Source organism: Scyliorhinus canicula, chromosome 13 (genome assembly GCF_902713615.1).
Source record: "Scyliorhinus canicula chromosome 13, sScyCan1.1, whole genome shotgun sequence".
Taxonomy (NCBI): Eukaryota; Metazoa; Chordata; class Chondrichthyes; order Carcharhiniformes; family Scyliorhinidae; genus Scyliorhinus; species Scyliorhinus canicula.
In genome coordinates, this window is record NC_052158.1 from 108,304,971 (window position 1) to 108,323,290 (window position 18,320).

Here is an 18,320-nt window from a genome sequence, read left to right on the forward strand (position 1 = left end):
TTTATGAAACCCTCAGGCCTATGCCAACTTTCAACAGACCGTTTCTCCACATTTTCATATCATCCTTAAGCTTATCTCAAATTGTTTCCAAAATGAATTTGAAAAAGACAAATTATGAGAAGCTATGAAGGTATTTCTTATGTCAATAAAACAAAGTAATTGTCAGGTTGATGTTTTTCCAAACTGCTGAGTTCAGATAAAAGGCTTGATAAAGATAGTTTTCGACTGCGACAGATGTTGCCTGACCTGCTGAGTGTTTCCAGAATATTCTGCTTTGTTATATGCAGTAAAATTTGATTGCAGGAAAATGCCAGAGTAATTTTCATAACAAAGTATCAGATTTGAAGGAGCATGCCATGCATGATTTATAGCACACCTATAAAGCACACCCACAAATCTTATATAGGTAAGGCTTCCAGCTTGCAGCACAAATCTATGACTCAGCATTAGTAAAGGTAAATTGTCCCAGGTGACCATAGGCTGCTTTCCACCTTTTGAGGATCATCACACTTCAGGCCAGTGGCAAAGTTGAGAAGGCAGGCTTTCATGAATAACCGGTACAAGAATTAAACCCGTGCCGCTGACCTTGTTCTGCATCACAAACCAGCTGTCTAACCCACTGAGCTAAACTGGCCCCTCATTAGTACCACTACTGTGGAAAATCTCAACGATAGTCAGTTAATTTCTAAATTAGAACCATGGCAGCATGGTAGCACAAGTGGATAGCACTGTGGCCTCACAGTGCCAGGGTCCCAGGTTTGATTCCTTGCTGGGTCACTGTCTGTGCGGAGTCTGCACGTTGTCTGCGTGGATTTCCTCCGGCTGCTCTGGTTTCCTCCCACAGTCTAAAGACGTGCAGGTTAGGTGGATTGACCATGATAAATTGCCCTTAGTGACCAAAAAGGTTAGGAGGGGACATTGGGTTACAGGGATTGGGTGGAAGTGAGGACGTAAGTGGGTCGGTGCAGACTTGATGGGCCGAATGGCCTCCTTCTGCACTCTATGTTCTATATAAGATAAAGGTAACATAAAATAAAAATAGAAAGGAACTGATGAAATTGAATGGGCGGAATTCTCCGCTCCCCACATGGTGTGGGAGAATCGTGGGAGGGCCACCTGACATTTTTTACGGCCCCCTGGCGCCCCCAGCAACTCTCCCCACCCCACCCGGCTCGGAAAAATCGGCGCTCGCCGTTTTTCATGGTGAACGGCAATTCTCCGAGCCTGATGGGCCGAGCGGCCGGCCCTTCACGCCCGTTACACCACGGCAGCAACCACACCTGGTCGCTGCATTCGTGAAACGGGCGGTAGATGCCCGTTTGGGGCATCTAGGGGCCCAATTGGGACGGGAGCACCGCGACTGTGCTCGGGAGGGGACGGGCCCGCGATTGGTGCCCACCGATCGTCGGGCCAGCGTCCAAAACGGACGCACTCTTTCCCCTCCGCCGCCCGGCAAGATCAAGCCGCCACGTCGTGCCGGGCGGCGGTGGAGAAAGACGGCACCGCGCATGCGCGGGTTTGTGCCGTCTGCGCGCTGATGTCATCTGCGCATGCACGGGTTGAAACCGGCAACCCGCGCATGCGCCGTTTCCGCGTCATTTCCGGCGCGACGAGGTCGAGGCCGGGAACAACAGGGGCCCGCTCCTAGCCCCCCGGGTGGGGGTGAATTAGGTGCGGGGAGCGGGCCCCGAGGCTGTCGTGAACCTTGGCCGATTTCACGACGGCCATCCCGATTTTTATCGGGAGCGGAGAATACCGCCCAATATCTTTAACAACCATTTTTTTCTTCTTTTTTTTTTCTGTTTTTTTAATAAATTTGGAGTACCCAATTCATTTTTTCCAATTGAGGGGCAATTTAGCGTGGCCAATCCACCTAGCCTGCACATCTTTGGGTTGTGGGGGCGAAACCCACGCAAACACGGGGAGAATGTGCAAACTCCACACGGACAGTGACCCAGAGCCGGGATCGAACCTGGGACCTCAGCGCCGTGAGGCAGCAATGCTAACCACTGTGCCACCGTGCTGCCCTTTTAACAACCATTTTTAAAAATAAATTGAGAGGACCAATTAGTTTTTTCCTATTTAGGGGCAATTTAGTGTGGCCAATCCATCTAACCTTTGGGTTGTGAAGGTGAGACCCACGCAAACACAGGGAGAATGTGCAAACTCCACACAGACACTGACCCGGGGCCGTGACCCGTCAGGCAGCTGTGCTAACCACGACACCACCATGCCGCCCTTTAACAGCCATTTTAACCTGGGAATAGTGTTCTGGTATTTTTCAGGTCACTATGCAATAGAGTGTATGGTTGATGACATGGAAACTATTTGGTCTCTTTCATGTAAACAAAAGGCACCAGGATTGGCATCGTATAGCGCTTTCATGAGGCTTGTTTAGGAATTACTCTACCATTTAAGAATGTGTTATAGAGTGTTATTATTATGTATCATCTTATTTAAATTCTAAGGGTCCTTCCTCTGATTCCCTTTTTTTCCCCTTTCTTTATTTTTGCCGTTATCATTTTTGATTCTGGGATGCTTAATGAACATGTATATTTAAGTCAAGGAGCAGAGAAGAGGAGGAATTCAAGAAGATGCAACATAATATATGGTGCTGTTAGCTTTGGACAGCAAAACCCAGAGCTTTCGGCACCAGAGATAATGGGGTGGGACTCCGTTCGAATAATTGGCTGGTGGCCAATGAATTGCCCAAAAGGCCGTATTCTGCCTGTTAATAGGTGGTAATTGGGTCCTACTCAAGTGGAATGGTTTTCAGAGAGCTCAGGTTTGAGTCCTGGACACTCAGGGGAAAGGACCATCTCGCTCTTCTCTCTTTCTCTCTCCGGAAAGACTGAGAGTTGCTGTATTTCTGAAACTGCAGACTGGAATGTATCTGCAGTGGAAACCATTACAGACTGGAAAGCAGAAATCTCACCCTGAAAGCCTGGTTTGAAGAAGATTGTGCTAGAAACAACCATCTGAAACAAAGACTCATCTTTTATTTGGAAGTTTACCCCCCTCTCTTCCCCTCTGTGTTGTTCGTCTTGTGTATGCGTGTGCAGTGGTAGGGGTAAATTAAAATGAGGGATTAGGAATTAGATGATAGATTTTGTTTTTAAAATTTAGAGTACCCATTTCTTTTTCCAAACGAGGGGCAATTTAGCGTGGTCAATTAACCTACCCTGCGCATCTTTTTGGGTTGTGGGGGTGAGACACAGGGAGAATGTGCAAACTCCACAAGGATAGTGACCCAGGGCTGGGATCGATCACGGGTCCTCGGCACCGTGAGGCAACAGTGCTAACCACTGCACCACCATGCTGTCCAAATTAGACCATAGTTAACCAATTGTTTTTGCTGTATATTTCATGATAGTTCTTGTTATAAATAAAAAGTAATTGTGTTTAAACTTACAAACTTGGTGACTGTGATTATTGGGCAGCCAAGGGCCAAAGACTTTGGGTATTTTTCTAAGAATTATTGGCTAATTCAATTGTGTGTGACCCCGGGTCAAGTGGGGCTGGAATTGACCGTGCACTAGCCCAGGATGTCGAAACATAATCCATTGCTAAGTGCTGTAACATAATTTGTTGTTACCGGTGTATATTCACATTTAATTGTCATTCTAATTCTATTTTGTTACTTTTGTTTTAATGTTTAGCTAGTTGCTCCCATTTTTGAGTCCATATTATATTTTAGACTTTGTTATTTAATATATAAAAGATTAACTTTCATCACATTGTTTCGACTACCTTTTTGTGGTCAAGGTACCACATCTTTTCGGCGACGAGGATGGGATAAATAAATTGAGTTTCAGCACACTAAACACTTTTACTTGACAAATGAGATTGCCGACAAGGCTACAAAGCGTGCAATTCTCCTGAGTGTGAACGGGGCGAAGACCTACAAGCTAGTGAGAAACTTAACTACGCCACAGAAACTGGGGACATTTAATTTGGGGATTTAGTTACACTTGTTCCAGTTACACTCGTTCTGAATCACCACAATCCTAATCCCTCAGTACAACATTTCAAATTCCATAGTGATTTTCAGAAGACGAGACACTCTGTAGATACTTTTGTCACTGAATTGAGCCAGCTCTCTGAACATTGCAAATTTGGGACAGTTTTGGACGACATGCTTCAGGACAGACCAGTTTGCGGCATTAATAAGGACAGCATTCAGCAGCATTTGCTGGCAGGAGCCACACTTACTTTCAAGAAGTAGAAATTTCTCAGGACATGGAAACAGATGCTAATGATGCAAAAGATATTCAGAAGGCTAATGGCAGCATGCAGGCAGGTGCACTGCATCAAACAGAAAAAGAAGCTGCAAGTCAAAAGGTGGTGACAGGGGATGGGGAGTCACATTATGAAAATCATTGTAAGTTTTTGTCACCAGTGTAACCAAAAGGGGCATTTAGCAAAGAAGTGGCAAGGTGCTAAGAGGAAGTCAAAGGCTGAGCAGTGAGATTAAAATGCAAGGAAGCATCTGTGGAAGACATATTGCCTGGAAAGCTCAGACCTGGCAGTGGAGCATGGTTACGGAGTTTAACAAGAGTGAGCAGCGTGAAGATCCTATTTATGCTATAGTGGAGGTCAGTGGACAGAAAATCAAGATAATCAGTGAAAAGACCTTCATGAAAATTTGGGCTCGAAGCAGGCAACACTCCTTACTCAGGCAGGAATCAACCTTTGGACGTACACTGGTGAGACTATACCATTGCAGAATAACAGCCAAGAAGCAGGAGCACAGCACTTGGTGGTAAAAGAGCATGGGCCTAGTCAACTGGGGCGTGACTGGCTTAGGAAAATTCAGTTGAACCGGGGTAAGATAAAGCACACAATAGTGACAGAGGACATCATTAACAAATATCCTGAGGTTTTCAAACACAAACTGGGTACATTGCGGGGCACTAGTTAAATTGTCCGTAGATCCTCAGGCAGCTACTCGCTTTTCCAAACCGAGGACAGTGTCCTACGCTATGAAAGGCAAAGTAGAGTAGCAGTTGTAGTAGCTGCAAAGCTAGGAATCATTGAGCCCATTTAGTTTCAAGTTGGGCAGCTACAATTGTTCCTGTTCTTAAAAGTGATAGTACTGGGCAAGATTCTCCGTTTGGGAGGCTAGGGGGTGGATTCTCCATTTGGGAGACCATGGGCGGAATTCTCTGTCCAGCGACACCGGAATCACGATCGGGCGGAGAATCGGGCATCAGCCAAAAATAGAGGTTGCGCCGGCGCCCAATGGAGTGCCATGCTCCGGTGCCTTGATGGCAGCGTGGATGCACTCCACGCCCTGCATGACGTGAGCATATAAATCGTACCGTAATACTCATTAAAATATCATAAACAGCCTAACCTGGTAGGCTCCGGCCTCTCGCAGTGCTCCGCCTCCCCCAAACGGAAGTGACACCGGCGCAGTTCAATTGTGGTATTTAAAAACGGGGACTGGGCACCGTGGCTGCTGAGGGAGAGAGAAGTGGTAAGAAATATTTCCAAAGGCATAACAGTGGGCTGACAGTTGTGCTGGTGGCTGGATGGGCACCTGCCAGGGCCGGGGAGAGTTGCGGGGGAGCGATGTGCCGTGGACTCGGGGTGACCCCCCCCCCCGGGGTGGATGGGCACGGTCCGCCATTGCCTTGACCTGCAAGGCAGCCATGTGGCTGTACACTCCGTTGACTACCCATTCTATCCCGTTAATGGGCAGAGTGCCAACGGGTACCCCCCCTCTCCCCACCAGACCACTCCTCTAGAAACCCCCAGATCCCAGCCAATGTATGAGTGGGATGGGCATGGGCCAGTGCAGCCAGATGCACACCAGGTATTGGCATGCCTCAATGCCTGCATCGAGGTGCTGCCCCACTGTAGGTGGAGCAGGGGACGAGCAGAGCGCACCCCGAACAGCGGATGCATGTACCGTGGACCCGCCACCTTCCCTGGCACACTGCGCCCTCAGGGTGGATGGCCCATCAGTGGCACGGCCATCTAGCCCGCCCCGCAGGAACACTGGCCGTCACGAAGCCCCATCTGCCCACACCAAGCACGTCACCAGTCGCTGACACACAGTGCCCCCCCCCCCCACAACCACGTGACCCACCCAAGGAGGGCACCCACGGTAGACCCCACAGGAGTGCGGAGAACAGGGGACACAGAGCGTATCGGTAGCAGGGACAGGGGTTGGGGCTGATGACAGGCACCGGTGGGGCAACGGGCGTGATGCGGAAGCCAAGTGTCGGTGGGAATGGCCGGGGTTGTGGCTATGTTCAGGAGGGGAGAGGTGAACAGGGCGTTGCAGACAGGGCGAGAGAGAGTATCACTGCTATCCCAGTTCTGTTCTCCACTGTTCATAAACAGTAAGTTTTTGAAAGGAAGATGTGTGTTTTTCACAATTTGAATAACTAGCAGCAAGTGTTTCAAGGGTTTAAATAAAGAGGATTGTTTATTCACATGCTCACATTGAAAATCTAATGCTACAGCATTCACTGAGACAGACACTCACACAAACGCTTTGAAGGAGAGATTGTTGCAGTTTTATAAGTTATAAACAAAATTAATTGTTTGTGAATCATGTGATTCTTGTTGGAAAATACACATTGAAGACCTGATGAAAAGATGCCTTCACTCCTAAAGTGTAGTTTAGGTCAATTCAATAGCTGAAGTTGTATAACAATCTTTTCAGGGCTTGCTCTCCCTTTCGAAGAAATGGACTTTTGCAGGTTACCAAATAAGTTACCTGTCGTCTTTATCAGGTTAGTTTCCTGTATTGGTGGACTTGAAAGGGAACAAGCTTGAAGACCTGATACTGTTACAGTATCCGGTTCTTAAGCCATAGGTGCTACTGCCTTTTATGCTGCAGCAGCATGTTACTGTAGACAGCACTTAAAGATAAAATGGGGGGACCAACATGGCTGTTCAACTATGTGACTTCTCACTGTTCTCTTTTCCAAATGTAGTGTTGGTCTTCAGTTCATTAGCCATAGTCTGTATTATTGTTTGAAGACATTCACTCTGGGGGATGCAGTTTTAGACAATCATCATCCTTGTTTCAGTAAGATCTATTCAAGTCAGGAAGTGAGATTTGGATGGTCTTAGAAGATGGGTAGTTGACACCTTTTAGTCTGGAATGTGTCTTTTTGAGACAATGGCCAAAACGTTCTGGCCATTCAGGCCAGCGGGATCTTCCGGTCTCGCCAATAGTGCAGCCCCGCCACCGGTTTTCCGGAGACAAGGGGTACATTCAATGGAAAACCCCATTGACCAAAAGATCCCGCTGCCGGCCAATAACTGGCTGCCTTCCGCTGCCACAAAACATGCGGTGGGTTGTGCAGTAAATCCCGCACCTTGTGTTGGTTTTGAATTCAACGGTCAGGTCAGATGACCCTCGGTGGCCATCTTTCACGGCATATTTTGTTCATTTTAAAAGAAAGGTTAGTGTCAAAAGATTCCACACTGAGTAAAGTTCATATTTTAAAAGTTATGAATTATAGGCATAGACATAGAAAATTTTATGCCTTTATGGGGCATAAAAAGGGCAAGCAACTGTGTATCTCTTTAACCAATCAGACTGAAGGATTATTCCTGAGCAACATAGAGTGTGAATCTGGAAGTGTCAGTTGGAATATGGAAATTATACAAAATTACATGCAGCAGATGGAAAGAAAGATGGGATTAAGAGACAGAGAGATGTAGAGATGGAAAGAAAAACTTAAGTTAAGTCTGAAAGAATGAGAATCCACGCTTGAAAAAGTTAACTTTCGGTGCCAGAGATATTATTTAGCAGTAATTAATAGTTATAACGCCATTGGAATTAAGACTTTTGTGGAAATTAAGTGGGGAGGGTGGTATCCATCACTCATCGTAGAAGCCAGGTATTTCTAACACACCTAATATAGGTAAAAAAATAGTTGTTTAAGCGTAAATATTAATTCCCAGTTTTAAAATTAAAGAAAACACATATTTTGCAATTTTCATTGTCATAATTTTAAAAGTAACACAGAAGTCTGAATAAGAACACATTCCTTTACACATCTAAGATATATGCTGAAAACTTTAACATTTCCAATTGTTGGGTATGCATTGCAACCCCTACTAACTCAGGGGAGGGGATTCCATTTTTAACTATTCCTTTTAATGCTTCAGAAACAGCAGAATGGTACATCTATCAAAGCGTCCCTCGCTCTGTGGCGACCCATTCTGGAGCATATACATGTGAAAATGGAAGGTACCAGGTTGACATCCAAAAATCTATTAACTTATGGAAATCTGCAGGCTATCCACTAAACACCTTTTCAGGATGGCACCAACTTCAATTTAACCCTGACAAAAAACCTGAACATCTTAACCTCCCAACTAATATTAAACAAAAAGGATCAATTTGCCTCATCAGTAAGGACCCTAAAGGGATACCAATGGGTAATAGTGATTGTACTAATTATGTAGATGTTAACACAGCTTATAAATGTACAAACGATCGCTTTAAAAGAGTTATGCAGTCCTCAAGGATAACAGGCATACCTAACCTCAGAAATAATAAAACATTCGAAGACCAATAGCTCTTAGAATATATTTACTCATATTCTGCTTATAATGGAACTTATTTTATTTGTAATGATAAAGCATATCCCTGGCTCCCAAGATCCTGGTCAGGATCTTGCTATTTAGGATACATGGTACCTGCCATTCATCATATGACTAATCTCCTGCATATTTCCGAAATGACTGTTCGAAGAAATAAACGTTCCATCACCTTAAGAGATGCAATTTATGCTAGAATCATTCCTTTCTATTGGGAAGTAAGGATGGAGAATGAGTTGAATAAAATAACAACCATCATACAAAATGTAGCTGATTACACTGCCACTGCCCTAGATAAACTTTGTGACGAAATGCGAGCAATTCGAACCGTGGTATTACAAAATCGAATGGCACTTGACTATGTGCTAGCCGAAAAAGGTGGCAGAATGTTGGACTTTCATTCCCGATAACTCTGAAGAAAATAAAGATTTGGTATTACATATGCAAAAAGAAATCAAAAAACTTGATCCACCCCAAGTTCTCTCTCTCTGGGATAGAATTTGCGGGTGGTTTAGATACACTGGAATGTCCATAATGAGAATAATCCTATTCTCCTGTGTAGCTGGATTCATCATTCACATAACATACCAATGGGCTAAGTGCATCAAAGAACTATTCGCTAAACGCAGGGGACCAACTGTCAGAATGATTCACACTAACCCTACTGCACCCCCAATTGATGAATTGTTGAAATGCTAACCGTAATACTTATCAATCAATTATTTGATAATCTATTAATACTGAATCAGTAGTATCAAATTTGACTAATTTATTAATTGATATTTAGTAATAATGATTCTTTAAGAATTATAATGATTATTGTTGAAATGCTTGTTGCAATGCTAAGTGTCCATTCTATTGTTTAAAACTGCAATGACAATATGAATGAGTTATTCTTTGCGCTTTTACCTATCCTATCGCATTAATGATGTCTTTTATCTTATTCTGATATATCTCACTTGATCTTTCGATTTATCAAAGGGCCGAACTGTAGAAGCCAGGTATTTCTAATACACCTAATATAGGTAAAAAAAATAGTTGTTTAAGCGTAAATATTAATTCCCAGTTTTAAAATGAAAGAAAACACATATTTTGCAATTTTCATTGTCATAATTTTAAAAGTAACACAGAAGTCTGATAAGACAGACACTTCTCATTACATTTCTCCAAGGACAAGGGCTGAATCCATGGCAACGAGGTGGTAGGAGTGAAGGCTCTACTGTTCTCACGCCGTTCGAGATTAGGGTGAATTACATCTCATGACTTATACAAGCTGAAACATTTTAGACTATGTTGCCTTGTTTTTAATAAATGGACAGTTAGAACATCGAATCAAATATATATATATTTGATTCCAACATTCTCAAAACAACAATTTTATAAAAGCAGCATAATTTACTTTACTAGATTGAAATAGACAGTTTGAATTATATTTTCGGAGTCATGTCCAGCATGGCATGACAAGATAGCATGAGGTCTCCATTGTTACAGTAGTCAGGTCAGCAATAGACCAGTTTTTGCTGGCTTTGATAAAGCACAATATCACATTCTTTAACATGCACAAAAAAGGCAGACAGGCAACAATTAGAAGTAATGTTACATATTGAAGATGGACAGCTTGCCATCAAATCAAATGTGTTTGAGTCTAACCCAAACCAATTAGGATTATATTGGGGTGTGATCAGATCGCTTAAGACAGATATGAAATTGTATAACCATCGGGGATTTTGCCGCCATTTTAGAGAGAGAGTCAGGTGAGGAAGAGTTAGGTTAGGGATAGAGAGTGTCAGGAGAGAGAGAGAGAGAGAGAGTTTTAGGCATCTATACTTTGATCTGAACTATTCATGGTCTCTCTGTATTCATATTTCATTTTCAGACTTTGACTTCAGACTTTGACTTTTAAAAGTTATGTTTCGAGCTGTTTGTCTAAGAAGATAATTCCTGTGATTCTTTGAAAGCTTCAAATTGTCTACAAACTGCCTTTTAAATGACTTTCAAGTTGTAATCAATAGAAGACAAATAAAACAATTCTTATTTGCACCTGACAAGTTTTAACTTGAATTTCTACTGAGTTTCAGTAATCGCAAGAACGGCTGGTAACCTTGAATTGATGGTTTCATAATCCCTCAACTGACACAGTCCAAATCCTTCAACTTGGCGTAGTCGGCAGGATAAATACCAGATGTTTCCGTTGAAGATATGTTGGGAATTTTGGGTCTTTCTTTCATAAATAATTTGACCTATGTGAAACCTCAAGAAAAATTGAATCGAAGTATGATATCCCCAGAGGACAGTGGTCCATCAATAAAGATGATCATGAAAAGGACTTAGGGGTGGTCTTGAACCACCTCAGTACTAATGGTCACAAAGCTAGCTTTGCCAAAGCACAAATTACCTAGGAAGAAGTTGTTTACTTGGGACAGAAAATTTCGAAAGGCAAGAGGGAACTTACTCAAAACAGAACAGCTGCCATCAAAGCAGCTAAAGAACCCTCAACTTTACAGGAAGTCAGATCTTTCTTGGGACTCTGTAATTTTAACAGAAATTGGATTGATTCTTTACTCAGTTATACCAGCCATTGAATGATCTTTTAAAAGGAAACAGAAAATCAAGAGATCAAATTAAACTCAATTCTGAACAAAAACAATCATTTCTGAATTTGAAAACGGTCCTGTGTTCAGCGCCAGCAAAGTTAACTTTCGGTGGCAGAGATATTATTCAGCAGTAATTAATAGTTATAACGAGGGTGGTATCCATCACACACTCATGTACCCCGTGAAATTCCACGGGTTTCACGAGATATGGGGCTGAATTTTCCACTCCCGCCAACAGAGGGACTTGGGCTGGCAGGGGCACAAAATTTGGAGTGATGGCAAAGTTAGTTTCCCAGTGGTGTGAAAATCACTTGGAATTTTGTTGTCCCAACTTTCATGGCATGTTGAGTTTCTTGCTAACTTATGTCAGAAACCCCATTGCCTCCATTTACATCTCAAGAATGCTCAGGAAAAATGCAACACACTCGAATCAAATTCTCTCTCAAAATATAAATGCATGCCAGCAGACAATTAGAATGGTCTTTTTCATGTAAGTAGCATGCACATGGCGACCTACAGTTCACTAGCATAAGGAGACACTTCTTTCGCTTATCTTTAACAGTGGTGCTGTGAGATCTCGGTGCTTCTGTGCAGCTGCGCTAAGTCTACTTCATGAAGACAATACCTGCAGGGACAAGGCAGGGGTGGGGGTGGGGATGGGGGAGTGGGTGAGAGGAACAGGGAAGGGGATTTGAGTGGAGCATAGGCAGGAAGTCTGGAACATAAGACACATGATTGGGGAAGTGTGAGGTGAGAGAGCATGGGACGGAAGACTAGAAAACCTACTGGTGGAAAAAAGCAAATTACTGCGGATGCTGAAATCTGAAACGAACAAGAAAATGCTGGAAAGCCTCAGCAGGTCTAGCAGCATCTGTAGGGAGAGAAAAGAGCTAACATTTCGAATCCGATGACTCTTTGGGGTGGGCGTTGTCAAAATTACAGCGGGGTAGTAATGTGAAACAATCCTGGGTTGAGGCCACATTGTCAGGGACTGATTCAGATGCAAGTCCTGGGGCTGAGCGAGCCATGCTAGAGAACTCTGCATGCATGCATGTCTTGGTCTCAGAGCTAGGAGGGGAAGGCTTCTCGGGACAGTGACAGTCCAGGAGAGCATGCTGTGTAGGGGCTAGTCAGTGTGCTCCAGGAGGTTGGTCCTGGGGGGGGGAGGGGGGGTGGGGGCGGTTGGAGGATTTGTATTGGGAAACAGAAACAGATGGCACAGTCACAGTGAGGGGAGGCACCCTCATCCGATAAAGTAGGAGCTGGTAGGTCATGGGCAGCTATTGGAAGATTTAATTGGGAGAATCCTGGAATGTCATAGTACTTGTGCTCTTGAGAAGGGAGGGCATCAAGTCGGCCTACGGCATTGAGAATAAACAGAAAAGATTTTGGGGAGGATAAGAATATCAATCACAATTGACTCCAAGATCACAGGGGGAGGTGGGAGGGTGATTGGAGGAACAGGAATTTGGATGTGGTGTGGAACGAGGAGGATAGGAGGGACTTGGAGGGTAAAACGGGGAGGCTGGAAGCTGGTCTCAACTCAAACATAAATTACAGCACCACCATCTCGACTAGGAGCTGAAATAATAAAGTATAAAAATGAAGGATGTAAAAAACCTGTCTTACAGGTTATGGCTCATCTCAGACCTAATAACATGCGTCTAATGCCAACTGAAGCAATTCTGCACCTTAACTCATGGACCACATTCATGTGAGATTCGGTTAAAGCTCAGGAAAACATTTAACTTGGTCTGATTGCCCATATGTCAGTAAAGAAGGCATGTAAAGAAGGAAGGCGGTGCAAACAATTAAGGTGCCACAGTTATTGGACATAAGCAAAAGTTCCAGACAAGGCTCCACATAATCATTTCCATGATCATGTCTTACAGTCCACAATGCTTGCAGTTATGAAATTGGAGAAAGGCTACTAAAGGAGACAGGCTGACACTAGACACATAGTGGGAGTACATAGCTGTATTCAGCCTGATCAAAGCCTCTTTATGAGAGGGGTACTAAGCCACCTCTGCACCTTCAGGGTGTACGGCAGCTGTAAGGAGTGGCCTGGGAATGACATTGAGTCTACACCGGCCCTCGAAAAGAGCACCCGACCCAAGCCCATACCTTCACCGTAACCCCGTCCAACCTTTTAGGACATGAAGGGCAATTTAGCATGGCCAGTCCACCTAACTTCATGCATGATTTGATCGCCTCCCTAATGCGTTTCCACTGTCCTCCCGGAAATCTCCTTCCGCGCCAGAGTTCTGAGGAGAGCAATTGCTTCGGGAGTCTCATCTCAGACATACCAACAGTTTTAAATGATTAGCCCATTAATACTCGGACCTTTTCTTTCCAGATGTACAGTATGTAAGGAGTGGCTGAGTTTCATACACATAAAGGCATTTTATTTTAAGAAAAATATATCATAAAGCATCTGAATTGTAGCAGCACTGTAAAGAGCCATGAGGTTACCAGGGCAAGACAGATCTAAGTTAACTAAGGCAGAGGTTTTTTGCTTTATAGGTGGAGTCTGTTTCTAAAGGAGTTTCCTCTGCTTACCCTCCTTCTTGCCACTCTCTTCACTATCCTCAATCAATGATGCCAACTCCTGCCCACTCAATGCTGGCAGCGTTGGCCCACTCCATGTGGTTGCTCTTCACATGCGAGTTAAAGAGAGAACGCTGGAAAATTATGGGATAGTGAGGGGTGGGAGACGTCAATATAGGAGTTGTCAATCCTCCAGGACTGCCCTGGTATCTTTCAGGATTAAAGATTAGCCTCCTAGCCACCACCAAAGAGTGGTGAGACTGTGGAATTCATTACCGCAGGAAATAGTTGATGCTAAATCATTGAATATATTCAGGAGGTTGCTAGGTATAGCATTTGGGGAGAATGGGATCAAAGGCTATGGGGAGAAAGCAGGATTAGGCTATTGAGTTGGATGATCAGCCATGATCGCGATAAATGGCGGAGCAGGCTCGAAGGGTCAAAAGAGCTCCTCCTGCTCCTATCTTCTATGTATCTATGGACACCGCTGCGACCTGGCAGAATTAGCAAAACGGGTGTTAAAATAAAAGACTATGGTCAGAAATCTCTGGACATTCACGCCGGTGGCATTCTCTGGTCCAGCTGACAGTGCACCCGCGGGTTTCCCAGAGGCATGGGGTGGCTTCAATGGAACAGCCTATTGACAGAGGCGGGAGCAGAGAATACAGTCACTAGCGCCGGGAAGCATGTGGCTGGGCGACCGGAGAATCCCGCCCTGTGTATCTGTCCATTTTCTTTAAACGTTTTTTGCTTATTGGTAATAGAGAAAAAGGGATGGATAGAAAGACTGTTTAACAGGAAGCATGAGCTAGTATGAAGATTCTGGCAAGAATATGTCATACCTAATTTGGCAACTCAAGAATAAAAAAGAACCTCATTATCTAAATTATGTCAGGATTCAGATAGGTCTATGGCTCCACATTGGCTTCTTGGCTTGCTGATGGAGGGAGAATGTTTCAGGGTAAGGTGCACTCCATTCTATTTGTCCACTTCTACAGAGTGTACAATGCATGCTGCAGATTACTGCCTTCTTGATAGCTCTGATGCAAATGAGGAGAAGGGCATGTCATCTTATGGCAGAGCTTAAGGAAGAGCACATCCTGAAGGACATGAACCAGTGGAGGTCAAGGAAGACCCAGATGCTGATGAGAGAGGACCACATCACAGAGACATTTGGCGCAACCAAGGGTCTACAGAAGATGACTATCATACATGGGGATGAGGGTGATACAGTCCCGTAGATGCCTTTGCTTGCAAGAGATGTGGCGGTGCATATCTACTCCATCCTTCATGAGGATCTCATTGTACACAGACTGGGAGGCCATACACTGCCAGTCGCACTAAAAGTAACTGCCACTCCTAACTTTTCTGCCAGTAGATAGTCCAGGAATCCACTGGGCACATCTGCGGAATATCACAATCATCCACTTATAAATGCTTTAGGGAGGTGACTGATGCCCTTTTAAATAAGGCACACAATTTTACATCCAGTTCTCCATGGATGAAGCCAGCCAGAGCAGTGGGATTTGCTGCAACCTCAGGCTTCCCACAAACTCAGAACTGCACACATGTGGCCTTCAGAGCTTCCTGGCAGAAGCTAGTGGAAAGATATTAATAGAAAAGAATTCCACTCTCTCAACATGAACCTGATATGATCACCAAAAGCAGATATGCAGGTTTATGCAAGGTACCCTGGGAGCTTGCACATCTCTTACATCTTGAATCACTCGCTGGTGCCATAGATCTTTTTTTTAATTGAAATATTTTTATGAAGGTTTTGCAGAATTTTTCACAATAAAACAGTAGTAACAATAATAACAAAACAAACTAGAGTGACCATTAACATAGTGCAAAAAGAGAATATACAATAACAATTAAATAGACATTACCCCACGCGACCCAGTCTTCCCACACCATCCCAATGAAGCACTCACCCCTCCCCACCCCATGGGTTGCTACTGCTGCTGACATTTTAATTTTCCCCGAGAAAGTCGACGAACGGCTGCCACCTCCGAAAGAACCCTAGCGTAGACCCTCTTAAAGCAAACTTTATTTTCTCGAGGCTGAGAAACCCAGCCATGTCGGTAACCCAAGTGTCTATACTCGGAGGCTTCGAGTCCCTCCACATGAATAAAACCCGTCTCTGGGCTACTAGGGAGGCAAAGGCCAAGATGTCGGCCTCTTTCTCCCTCTGAACTCCCGGGTCTTCTGACACTCCAAAGATCGCTATCTCTGGACTCGGCACCACCCGTGTGTTAAGCACCTTGGACATTGCCCTCGCGAACCCTTGCCAGAACACTCTAAGCTCCAGGCATGCCCAAAACATGTGGACATGGTTTGCAGGGCTGCCCTTGCATCTCATACAACTGTCTTCTACCCCAAAAAAGTTGCTCATTTTTGCTGCTGTCATGTGTGTCCAGTGGGCCACCTTAAATTGAATTAGACTACACCTGGCACATGATGAGGAGGAATTAACCCTGCCCAGGACCTCTGCCCACAGACCCGCTTCCAACTCCTCACCTAGCTCCTCCTCCCACTTGCCCTTGAGCTCCTCCACCGGGGTTTCCTCCGCCTCCTGTAGTTCCTGGTAGATATCCGATACCATCCCTTCACCCACCCAGGTGCCAGAGACCACCATGCCCTGTATCCTCAGTGGCGGCAGCGTCGGAAAGGCTAATACCTGTTTTTTCAGGAAGGCTCGTACTTGCAGATATTTAAAGGCGTTTCCTGGCGGCAGATTAAATCTGTCCTCTAGCGCCTTTAAAATGGGAAAGCTTCCGTCTATGAACAGATCTCCCATCCTTCTGATGCCTACCCTCTGCCAGCTCAGGAACCCACCATCCATCCTACCCAGGACAAACCTGTTTGTTGCATATCGGGGTCCAGACCAACGCTCCCTCCACCCTCTTGTACCTCCTCCACTGTTCCCAGATCCACAGTGTCGCCACTACCACTGGACTTGTGGAGTAATGGGTCGGTGAGAACGGCAAAGGAGCTGTTATCAAAGCTCCCAGACTTGTACCTTTACATGACGCTGCCCCCAAGCTGCTCCCACGCCCCCCCCCCCCCCCCCCCCCATCCGAATCATAGCTATATTGGCCGCCCAGTAGTAGCTGCGAAAGTTCGGCAGCGCCAACCCTCCCCACGCCCCTCTCCCCGACTGCGCTCCAACAGCGATCTCCTTACTCGCAGGGTCTTATTCGCCCACACAAAGCCCGTAATGATCCTACTCACCCGCTTAAAATAGGCCATAGGGATGAAGATGGGAAGGCACTGAAAGACAAACAAAAATCTCGGGAGGACAGTCATTTTCACGGTCTGCACCCTCCCTGCCAGTGACAGCGTTCTATAGATAGGGCAAATAGTAACGGGGAGAGGGGACACCCCTGCCTCATTCCCCGGTGAAGCTCGAAGTACCTCGACCTCAGCCGGTTTGTACATACACTTGCTACAGGCGCCTGGTACAGCAATTTCACCCAGCCAATAAAGCCCTCATCAAACCCGAACCTCCCCAGCGTTTCCCAGAGGTACTCCCACTCCACCCGGTCAAAGGTTTTCTCTGCGTCCATCGCTGTTACCACCTCCGCCTTCCCTCCCTCTGAGGGCATCATAATAATATTCAAAAGTTTCTGGACATTGGTATTGAGTTGTCTGCCTTTCACAAACCCACTCTGGTCTTCCTCTATCACCCCTGGGACGCAATCCTCAATTCTTGTGGCCAGAATCTCAGCTAGCAATTTGGCATCCACGTTTAAAAGCAAAATCGGCCTGTATGACCCGCAATGTTCTGGGTCCTCCCATCGTTTAAGAATGAGTGAGATCAAAGCCTGTGACATTGTTGGGGGGAGGGTTCCTTTCTCTCTGGCCTCATTAAAGGTCCTCATCAGGAGTGGGCTCAATATTTCTGAAAATTTCTTATAGAATTCTACCTGGTAACCGTCCGGCCCCGGGGCTTTACCCGATTGCATGCCCTCTATACCCTTGACAATTTCCTCCAATTCAATCGAGGCCTCCAGCCCCTCCACCAGGTCCTCTTCCACCTTTGGAAACCTCAACTGGTCCAAAAATTGCCTCATCCCTTCCACTCCCATCGGAGGCTCCGACTCGTATAGCTTACTATACAATGTCTTAAAGACTTTGTTCACCCCCCCCCCCCCGGATCCAAGGCCGTGTTACCCTCCTTATTCTTTACTCCCCCGATTTCTCTGCCCGTCTCCCTCTTTCGCAGTTGGTGTGCCAGCATTCTACTCGCTTTCTCCCCATACTCATAGACTGCCCCCCTTGCCTCCCTCAGCTGTGCTACCGCTTTTCCTGTGGTCAGCAGTTCAAACTCCGCCTGCAGACTCTGCCGCTCCCTCAGTAGCCCCGCCTTGGGGGCCTCTGCGTATCTCCAGTCCACTCGGAGTATCTCCTCCACCAGTCTCACCCTCTCGGTTCTTTCTCTCTTTTCCCTATGAGATCGAAATGAGATGAGTTCCCCTCTGACAACTGCCTTCAGAGCCTCCTAGACCGTTGCCGCTGCTACCTCACCCGTATCATTTGTTTCCAGGTAATCCCGGATGTTCCTGCTAATCCGCCCGCAAACCTCTTCATCCGCCAGCAGCCCCA

General features: G+C 45.4%; 1 protein-coding gene across 2 annotated transcripts in view; it reads right to left on the bottom strand.

The window, feature by feature from the left end:
• zmat3 (zinc finger, matrin-type 3) overlaps positions 1-18,320 on the bottom strand; it is an 85,124-nt gene that overhangs the window by 42,876 nt on the left and 23,928 nt on the right. The window lies entirely within an intron of this gene.